This window comes from Carlito syrichta, unplaced genomic scaffold, assembly GCF_000164805.1.
Source record: "Carlito syrichta isolate Samal-C Ts95f unplaced genomic scaffold, Tarsius_syrichta-2.0.1 Scaffold315456, whole genome shotgun sequence".
In the NCBI taxonomy this organism is placed as follows: Eukaryota; Metazoa; Chordata; class Mammalia; order Primates; family Tarsiidae; genus Carlito; species Carlito syrichta.
The window spans coordinates 52,409-63,588 of record NW_007259552.1 but is presented as its reverse complement, the minus strand read 5'-3'; positions in this window follow the sequence as shown (position 1 = coordinate 63,588).

Here is an 11,180-nt window from a genome sequence, read left to right as displayed (position 1 = left end):
GGTAACATAAAACCATAAAAACGACTCATTCCAAGAGCAGGCACAAAAAGAGGGAAATGGGAACAAAGAGAAGATAGGACAAACAAAAAGCATGTTTGTAAAACCACAGAATGAAGTTCAGCCTTGTCACTAATAGCATTAAATGTAAATGGGCTATCTAGCCTGCTAGTAGGCTGGGTAAAATGGCTCATGTCTGTAATCCCAGCACCTTGGGACACCAAGGTAGAAGGATCACTTGAGGCCAGAAGCTCAAGATCAGCCTGGACAACACAGTGAGACCCTTTCTCCACACACACACACACACACACACACACACACACACACACACAAAATTAGCCAGGGGTGGTGGCGCACACCTGTAGCCTCAGCTACTTGGGTGGCTGAGGTGGGAGGATCACCCAAGCCCAGAAGTCTGAGGCTGCAGTGAGCTATGATTGCACCACTGCACACCAGCCTAGGCAACAAAGTGAGACTTTGGCTCACAAACAAATAAATGAACAGCACCATCAAAAGGTAGATATTGTCAAATTAGGTAAGAAAGCAAAATTCAACTCTATGCCTCCTACAAGAAAAACATTACAAATATAAAGACACAAATAAGTAAAAGCAAAAGCTGGAAAAAGATATACCATGTAACATTGATCAAAGGACAGCTACAGTGGCTAAATCAACAAAAGACAAAGTAGATGTCAAAGAAAAGACAATCACCATAGTTGCAAAGAGTCATTTCATAATGATAAGGGGGTCAATTAATCAAAGGTTCATAACAATTATATACACTTATGCACCTGACACTTGAACTTCAAATACATGAGGCAAAAGGGTACAGAATTGGCAGGAGAAACAGAAAAATCTAAAATTATATTGAGGAGTTTCAATACCCTTTTCTCAATAATTGGTTTTTAAAAATAGCTGGGCCGGGCTCGGTGGCTCAGCCTGTAATCCCGCGCCTTTGGGAGGCTGAGGTGAGTGGATTGCGTGATCCCGCGGGTTCGAGACTCACCTGGGCAGCGAGACCTCATCTCTACAATAAATCAAAAAATCAGCCGGGCGTGGTAGCGCATGCCTGTAATTCCGGCTACTTGGAAGGCTGAGGCGGAAGGATCGCCGGAGCCCAGCAGGTCGAGGCTGCGGTGGCCAGGAGCGGCCACTGCACTCCAGTCTGGGCAACAGAGTGAGACTCCAACTCAAAAAAAAAAAATTTTTAAATTTAAAAAATTAAAAAAAATTAAAAATAGGCAGAGAACCAGTGAAGATGCAGAAGATTTAAACAACATTATCAACTTGCTCTAATTGACATTAGTAGAATACTCCACCAAACAGCAGCAGAATACATATTTTTTAAATAAAATATTTCTAAATATTTGATGTTCTTGGCCATAAAATAGGTCTTGATTAATTTAAATTATTTAAATCCTAAATAGTATGTCAATGGACTATAATGAAATCCAAGTAGGAATCAGCAACAGAAGGATCTCTATAATATCTCCAAATACTTGGAAATAAAACAGCACACTTCTAATTAACCCATGGATCAAAAATGAAATCAGAAGGAAAATTAGAAAGTATTTTGAATTAAGTGACAATGAAAAAAAGCCAAAATGTACCAAAGTTTGTGGGGGTGCAGCCAAAACAGTATTTGGGGGAAATTTATAGCACTAGAGGTCTATATTAGAAAGTCCTCAAGTCATTGACTTCAGCTTTCCCCTTAAAAAAACTAGAAAATGATAAAAATAGATTAAAGACTTAAACATAAGACCCGAAACGATACAACTTCTAAAAGAAAAAAGTTTCCTTAAATTAGTTTTGGCAATTATTTCACAGGCATGACATAAAAAGCACAGCAACAAAGGCAACAATAGACAAGTGAGACTTATACCAACACAAAAAGCTTCTACATAGCAAAGGAAATAATCCATCGAGTGAAAAGGCAACCTACAGAGTAGGAGAAAATATTTGCAAACGATTTATCATATAAGGTTCATTTCTAAAATATATAAGGAACTCCTACAACGCAATAGCAAAAAATCAAATAACACAGTTTTAAAAATGGGCAAAGGACTTGAACAAACATTTCTCCAAAGAAGATACATATCTGGCCAACAAGAATATGAAAAGGTGCTCAAAATCATATCAGGGGAAAAATGAAAGTCAAAACCACAATAAGATATCATCTCATCTCTGTTAAGATGGCTATTTAAAAAAAAATAAGTGCTGGTGAGATTGTAAATAAATTGGAAGCTTATAGACTATTGGTGGGAATGTAAAATGATGCAGTCGCTATGGAAAATACTGTGGAGGTTCTTCAAAACATTAAAAATACAACTACCATATGATCCAGCAATCCCACTTCTTGTTATGTATTCAAAATAATTGAAATTAGGATCTCAAAAAGATATCTGCACACCCATGTTCATTGTAATAATCATCACAAAAACCAAGATATGAAAACAATCCAAATATCCAAAAACATATGAGTAGATAAAGAAAATGTGGCATGTACATACAATGGAATATTGTTTAACCGTTAAAAAGGAGAAAAGCTTATCCTTTGTGACAATATGCATGAAAGTGGAACACATTATGCTAAGTGAAATAGTCAGTCACAGAAGGACACTCCATGACTCCACTCATATACAGTATCTAAAATAGTCAAACTTACAGAAACAGAAAATAAATAGTGGTCGTTAGAGGATAAAGGAAGGAGAAAACGGGAAATTGCTGAATGGGTATAAAGTTACAGTTATACAAGATGAGTAAGTTCTAGAAACCAATGTAGTGCTTACAGTTAACACCACAGTATTATGCACTTAAATATTTGTTAAGATCTCAGGTCAAGTGTTCTTCCCACATACACACAAATTAAAAACAAAACAAAACAAAAACCAACAAGGAAGCACAAAAAAACATCTGGAGATTATGGATGTTTATCAGCTTGAATGCAGTGATGGTATTGTGAGAACATGCATATGACCAAACTCTTCAAACCATGTAGAGTAGATATGTGCAGATTTTTGTATATCAGTTATGTCTCAGTAAAGCTGTGAAAAACGTTGAGCTGACACACACACAACAACAATAAACTATAAAATAAGCAAATTAAGCCCAAAGTAAGCAGAAGAAGGGGAATGACAAAGATCTATAACCATAAAACAGAAAAGAGGAAAACTACAAAGAAAAGAAATGAATTTCAAATGATTATTTGAGATCCATAAAATTTCAGATTCTACAGATATTAAAGGGCAATAAGATAATATTAACAACTTTATGTTAATATATTTAACACCTTAGATGAAATTCCATAAAATATAAAAATTACCAAGGGTCACTCAAGAAGAAAAACATCTATTAAAAACTGAATGTAGTTAAAAATCTACCTACGGAGAAAACCCCAAATATATGGTTTCACTGTTAAATGGCATCATATTTTGCTTTTATTGTTTATTCATTTTCTTTTATGGAGACAGGGTCTAACTATGTTGCCCAGGCTGCTCTCAAATTCCTGGGCTCAAATGCTCTTCCTGCCTCAGTCTCTCAAAGTGCTAGGATTATAGACATGAGCCACTGTGTCTGGTCTCTGCACCAAATATTTAGAGAGTAAATAATATTAATTATACAGAAACTCTTCTGGAAAACTGCAGAGGAGGAAACATTTCCCAACTCATTCTAACAAGCTAGTGTCTTGGTCCATTTAGGCCGCTATAACAAAATACTCTAGACTGAGTAATTTATAAATAACAGAAATGTATTGCTCTCACTTCCAGGGTAAAAGAAGTCAAAATCAAGGTGCAAGCAGACTCAGTGTCTGGTGACATTCCTCATAGATGGCATCTGTTATGTGTCCTCACATGGTTGAGAAGATGAACAAACTCTTGAGCCTCTTTTATAAGGGCACTAATCCCATTCATGAGGGCTCAGTTCTCATGACCTAATCATCTCTTAAAGTCCACACCTCTTAATAACATTGCATTGGTGGTTAGGTTTCAACATATGAATTTTGGGAGGACACCAATATTCAGACCATAGGAGCCAGCATTACATTGTGAAACCAAAACAAGACACAGACATTATAGGAGAAGAAAACTACAGGTGAATATCCCTCATGAACACAGATGCGAAAATTATCAAATTAATAAAAGTTTAGCTAAATGAATCCCACGATATATAAAATAATTAATACATAATGACTAAATGAGGTTTATTCTTTAAATGCAAGATTGGTTTAATTTTGAAAATCAGTTAATATAAACTGTCACATTAGGAAAAGTAAAGATGAAAAATTCTATGACAGTGTCCATAGATGCAAAAAAAAGTACTGAAAGAGTCCAACATTCATTACTAACTTAAAACCCTTAGTAAACTAAGAATTGAAGGTAACTTCCTTAACTTGATAAAGTTCACTGACCAAAAATCTGTGGCTAACATCTTATTAGTGATGAAAGACTGGATGATTTTCCCCTAACATCAGAACACAAGGCAAAAATGGTCATTGTCATCATTTCTATTCAACAGTGTACTAGAGATTCTAGCCAGTGCAATAAGATAAGAAATAGAAAGTGACTTGATTTAAAAGGGAAAAGTAAAATTATCTTTAACTTGCAAATTATATGATGGTTTATGCAGAGAATTCTGTAAAATCAACAACAAACTACTAGAACTAATAACTAAGCTAAAATAGATCACAAAACATAAGGCCACAAAAATCAATTGTATTTTGATATATTAACAAAAAATAAAATTTTGAAAAGTTTAGATACCATTTACAACACTACCAACAACATACAAAATACTAAGATGTAAAGTTAATTAAATATATGCAGGATATGTATGCTGAAAACCATAAAATAGTGATGAAAGAAACTAAAGAAGACCTAAATAAATGGAGAGAGAGAGACACACTGTATTCAAGGACTAGACTCAATATTGTTAATATGTCCATTCTCCCCAATTTGATCCAGTGATTCAACACAATCTCAACAAATTTTCTAGAAGGATATTTTTGTAGATATCAAGAAGATGATTCTAATATTTATATGGAAAAGCCCATAATCTAGAAGTCAAAGCCACTTGAAAAAGAAGATTAATTTTTGTGTATGGTGATATGTAGGGGTCCTGTTTCAACCTTTTGCATGTGATCAGTCAGTTTTCCCAGCACTATTTACTGAATAGGTTCTCTTTTCCCCAGTGGCGGCTGTTGGAGGCTTTGTCAAAGATGAGCTGGTTGAGAAATTGAGGCTTTGCCTCCAGAATCTCTATCCTGCTCCATTGGTCTATATGCCTGTTCTTGTACCAATACCAGGCTGTTTTGATTATTGCAGCCTTATAGTAAAGTTTGAAGTCTGGAAGTGTGATACCTCCTGATTTTTTTTCTTTTGCTAAGGATTATTTTGGCTATTTGTGGTTATTTAAGTTTCTATATGAATTTCTGTATGTTCATTTCCAGGTCTGAGAAGAATGATGTTGGTAATTTAACGGGTATTGCATTGAATCTATAGATTGCCCTTGGTAGGATGGACATCTTAACAATGTTGATTCTTCCTATCCATGAACATGGAATATTTTCTCATTTGTTTGTGACTTCTTGGATTTCTTTGAGCAGTGTCTTGTAGTTCTCATTGTAAAGGTCTTTCACTTCTCTGGTTAGGAAGATGCCAAGGTATTTCATTTTTTTTGTGATTATTGTGAATGCGATCATGCTTTTTATTTGGTTCTCTGCCTGCTTGTTGGTGTATAAGAATGCAACTGTCTTTTGCACATTTATTTTGTACCCAGAGACTTTACCAAAGTCCTTTCAGTGCAAGCAGGTTTTTGACAGATTCTCTTGGATTTTCAAGGTATAGGATCATATCATCAGCAAAGAGGGATAAGTTGACTTCCTCTTTTCCTATTTGAATACCCCTGATTTCCTTCTCCTGTCTAATTGCCCTAGCTAGGATTTCCAACACAATGTTGAGCAAGAGGGGTGAGAGTGGGCAGCCTTGTCTTGTTCTAATTTTCAAGGAAACTGTTTCCAATTTCTGTCCATTTAGCAATATGTTAACTGTGGGTTAACAGTAGATGGCACTTACTATTTTGAGGTATGCTCCTTCTATACCTAGATGTTTGGGGGGGTTTTCAAGAAGGGATGCTGAATTTTATCAAAAACTATTTCTGAGATGCTAAAATTCTTAACAAGATTCTTGCAAGTCAACAACTCATCTCAAAAATCATCCACCATGACCAAGTAGGCTTCATCCCAGTGATGCAGGGTTGGTTCAACATATGCAAGACCATAAACATAACCAAATACATCAACAGATGTAAAGACAAAAACCACATGATAATATCATTAGATGCGGAAAAAGCTTTTGATAAAACCCAGCACCCCTTCTTGATAAAAACCCTTGAACAGATATCTAGGCATAGCTGGAACATACTTCAAAACTGTAAGAGCCATCTATGAGAAACCCACAGCCAGCATACTGCTAAACAGACAGAACTTGGAATGATTTCCCCTAAAAACCAGAATAAGACAATGATGCTCATTCTCACCCCTCCTGTTCAATATGGAAGTCTTAGCTAGAGAAGTCAGACAAAAGAAGGAAATCAGGGGTATCCAAACAGGAAAAGAGGAAGTTAAGTTATCACTCTTTGCAGACGATATGATTCTATACCTCAAAAGCCCAACAGAATCTGTAAAAACCTCCTTGCACTGATAAAGGACTTTGGCAAAGTCTCAGGGAACAAAATAAATGTGCAAAAGACAGTCGCATTTCTATACTCCAACATAAACAAACAGAAACCCAAATAAAAAGCACAATCCCATTCACAATAGCCACAAAAAAATCAAATACCTTGGCAAGTTCTTAACCAGAGATGTGAAAGACTTTTACAACGAAAACTACAAAACACTGCTCAAAGAAATCAAAGATGACACAAACAAATGGAAAAATATTCCGTGCTCATGGATAGAAAGAATCAACAATGTAAAGATGTCCATCCTACCCAAGGCAGTCCACAGATTTAACGCAATACCCATTAAATTATCAGCAGCATTGTCTCAGATCTGGAAATGACAATACAGGAATTCATATGGAAACATAAATAACCACGAATAGCCAAAACAATCCTCAGCAAAAACAAACTCCTCCAAACAACAAAAAAAACAAAAAAACAAAACAAAGCAAGGCGGGAGGCATCACACTTCCAGACTTTAAACTTTACTATAAAGCTACAATATTCAAAACAGCCTGATATTGTTACAAGAACAGGCATATAGACCAATGGAGCAGGAGAGAGATTCTGGAAGCAAAACTTCAATTTCTCAACCAACTCGTCTTTGACAAAGCTTCCACCACCAACCACTGGGGAGAGGAGAACCTATTCAATAAATGGTGCTGGAAAAACTGACTGACCACATGCAGAAGATTAAAACAAGACCCCTACCTATCATCATACACCAAAGTCAACTCTAAATGGATCAAAGACCTAAATGTAAAACCTCAAACTATAAGAACCTTAGAAAATGTAGGAGACACTCTTGTGGAAATTGAAACTGGCAACCAATTCCTGATCAAAATCCCAAGTGCCCATGCCATAAGAGATAAGATAGACAAGTGAGACCTCATCAAACTGACAAGCTTCTGCAAAGCCAATGAAACCATCAAGAGAACAGGAAGACAGCCTCTGAACTGGGAAAAAATATTTGCCAACTGTATATCTGATAAAGGCCTAACATCTAGGATCTACAAGGAACTCAAACACGCCAAAAAGAAAAACCAAACAGCCCTATTACAAAGTGGGCAAAAGATATGAATAGGTACTTCTCAAAAGAAGACATAGGGGCATCCAATAGAAATACGTAAATATGCTCATCAACAAAATGCAATTAACGAAATGCAAATTAAAACCACACTGAGATATCATCTAACTCCAGTCAGGTTGGCCATCATCAATAACACACAAAAAAACAACAGATGCTGGAGAGGATACGAGGAAAAGGGAACACTTTTTTTTTTTTTTTTCCAATTTTTGTCCATTTAGGAGTATGCTGGCTGTGGGAACACTTTTACACTGTTGATGCGAGTATAACCTAGTACAACCTCTGTGGAAAACAATTTGGCGATTCCTAAAAGGTCTAAAAACCAACCTTTCATAAAACCCCACAATCACCCTACTGAGAACATACCTGGAAAAACTCAGATCACTCTGTGAAAAAGATACCTGCACGACGCATATTTATTGCAGCATTGATCACAATAGCAAAAACATGGAACCAATAGTGCTGCCCATCGAAAGAGGGCTGGACAAAAAAGATGTGGTACACATACACAATGGAATGTTACGTATTCACAAAGAAGGACAAAATTACGGACTTCACTGCAACTTGGATGGACTTAGAGTCTATGATACTATGTAATCTCTCACAGAAACAAAGAGCTGAGTATCACATGTTCTCACTCATAAGTGGACCTTGAACAATTATCATAATAGTATGAGAAAAGGATTGCCAGTAGTGGGAAATTGCCAGGGGATGGAGGGTGGGATTGGCAGTAGTGGGAATCTGCCGGAGGGGGGTACACCTCATCAACAAGGGCACCTGCATAATGAACATTTGTATACCTAACCCTGAATTGTACCACCTTTTTTTTTGAGCTGGAGTTTCACTCTGTCGCCCAGGTTGGAGTGCAGTGACACGCTCACTGCCACACTAGTGTCAACCTGTTGTCCGGCAGTCCCTCCACCTCAGTCTTCCAAGTAGCCGGAACTACAGGCGCTCACTACCACACCCGGCTAATTTTTTTATTATTATTATTGTAGAGATGAGAGCTTGCCAAGTTGCCCAGGCTGGTCTTGAACCCGTGGGCTCAGGTAATTCACTCGCCTCAGCCTCCCAAAGTGCTGAGATTACAGGCTGAGCCACTGAGCCCAACCACACATCTTCAAAAAAAAAAAAAATTAAAAAGCATGTGTAAGTTTTAAGATCAAAGAGGGTCAATTTCAGAGTTTTTAAAGAAAATCAGTTATATGAGGAAATTGTGCCAGTCTCAACAATATAGAAGAAAATCTTCACAACCTCCTAGATATGATATCAAATGCATGATCCATACAAGTAAAAATGGATAAATTGGGCTTCATCAAAATATTTTACTCTTTAAAATCTACTGTTGAAAGAATGAAGAGACAAGCAACAGACTTGGAGAAAATATTTGAAAATCATATATCTGGTAAATAATTTGTGTCCAGAACACACAAAGAACTTTTCCTACTTGATAAAAAGACAAAACACATTTTTTTAAATGGGCAAAAATTTTCACTAAAGAATATAAAGGAATTATTAAGAACATGAAAATATGTTCAACTTCATTAGTTATGGGGAAATTCAAATTAAAACCACAATAAGATACCATTCCATTCCCAATAGAATGACTGTCATACGAAAGACACACCAAATGTTGATAAGGACGTGGAAAAAGTGAAACCTTCATACATTGTGGTGGGAATGTAAAACAATACAGATGCTTTGGAAAGCAGTTTGGCAGTTTAAAAATGTTAAACTAACCATATTGGCCCAGCAATTTCATTCCTAGGCACCTGCCCAAGAAAAACAAAAGTGTATTTTCACACAAAGACTTGCACAAGAATATTCACAGCAGCATTGTTTATAATAGCCCCAAACTACAAACAATCCAAATGTCCACCAACTGGCAAAATGTGGTATAACCATACAATAGAACGACAAGGAACAAAATACTGATATGTGCAACAATGTGGATGAGCACAATAACATGCTAAGTGAAAAAAGTCAGAAGTGGAAGATTACAAAGCGTGTGGTTCTACTTATATGAAATGTCCAGAAAACAAATTCAGAGAGACAAAAAGATGCGTGGTTACCTAGGAGTAAGAATGGGAGTGAGGATTAACTGTAAATTTAATGATTGTTATACAATTCTATAAACTCCCCCCAAATTAAACTGTCTCCTTGTAAAGAGTGAATTTTATGGCATACAAATTATACCTCAATAAAGCTGTTAAAAACGTTAATAAGAAATCTTATATACTATAGTTTCCTAATGTAATCTTTCTATAGCTTAAATTTATCTCAGGCCTTAATCTCGTATTGGCTCCTTTTTGTTATCTGGCTACTCTGTATCTTCTGGCCTCTAATTTTGCTCTACATGCTTTCTTTTGAGATTTTATCAGCTATGACTTCAACAGTCACCGAAATCCTGGAACTATTGTGATGTGTATATCCAACCCAAATCTACTTCCCAAAGTCTAAATTGATATTTCTAGCTGCCTATTGGGAAAATCTAAACAGATATTCCATCATTGCTTCTAATTACCTTTACCACACCTTCACTTTCAATCTTACATTCTCTTTTATAACATTTATGAATTCTTCTTTCATTCTTTATATGGTATCTTATTCCATTCCCAATTTATATTTAAGTATAGGTTCTTCCTAGCACTTTATATTTAAGTATAGGTTCTTCCTAGCACTAATACAATTTTGCCAAGTCCTAAATATTTTTTTCACAGGTTATTAAAATGTAAGTTCTTTGTTGTGGGGGGGAAAGTTGGATTGAGAGGACAGAAAAGTCCCACAGTGGGAGGGGCCCCGAAGGGGTTGCCCTAAAATGTAAGTTCTTAACTAATAAGGCTGTGTGACTCTTGGTCTCTGCTTTCATTAGCAACAACAGGAGTTATTCAACTGATATCCCAGTGTACACTGTGTGCAATGCTACCTCTAGATTCAGGGGTGCCTGGGATGATTTCCCTGCGGTCTGGAGTTTACAGTCCAGTGATCAAGACAAAGACATACGGAAATAAATGTAAACTAGTCGCACCTTTAATACAAATCCAGGACACACCTAGAATAGGGAACACGTGTTTGAAATTAGGACCCCCCTCCCACCACTCTGGGGAGAAACGGCTGATTAATAAAAGGAAACGCTGAGGGTCTTTATCAACCTCATAATTACGCCTGCAGTTTGGTAGCTGAATACTGCACATTGTCATGTCTCAAGTCTCACTTTTCAGCTTTCTGGATTGAACCTTTTCGTTTGGGGTCTTTGAGCTCCGTCGCCCACGAATTACCCACCCTGCCGCTTCCCGTTCTTCTGCGCGTGGCCTCCTTTTGCGGACCAACCTGCGGGAGCGCCCGCGGCGGGGCGGGCCGTCGGAGGCCGGCGGGGGAG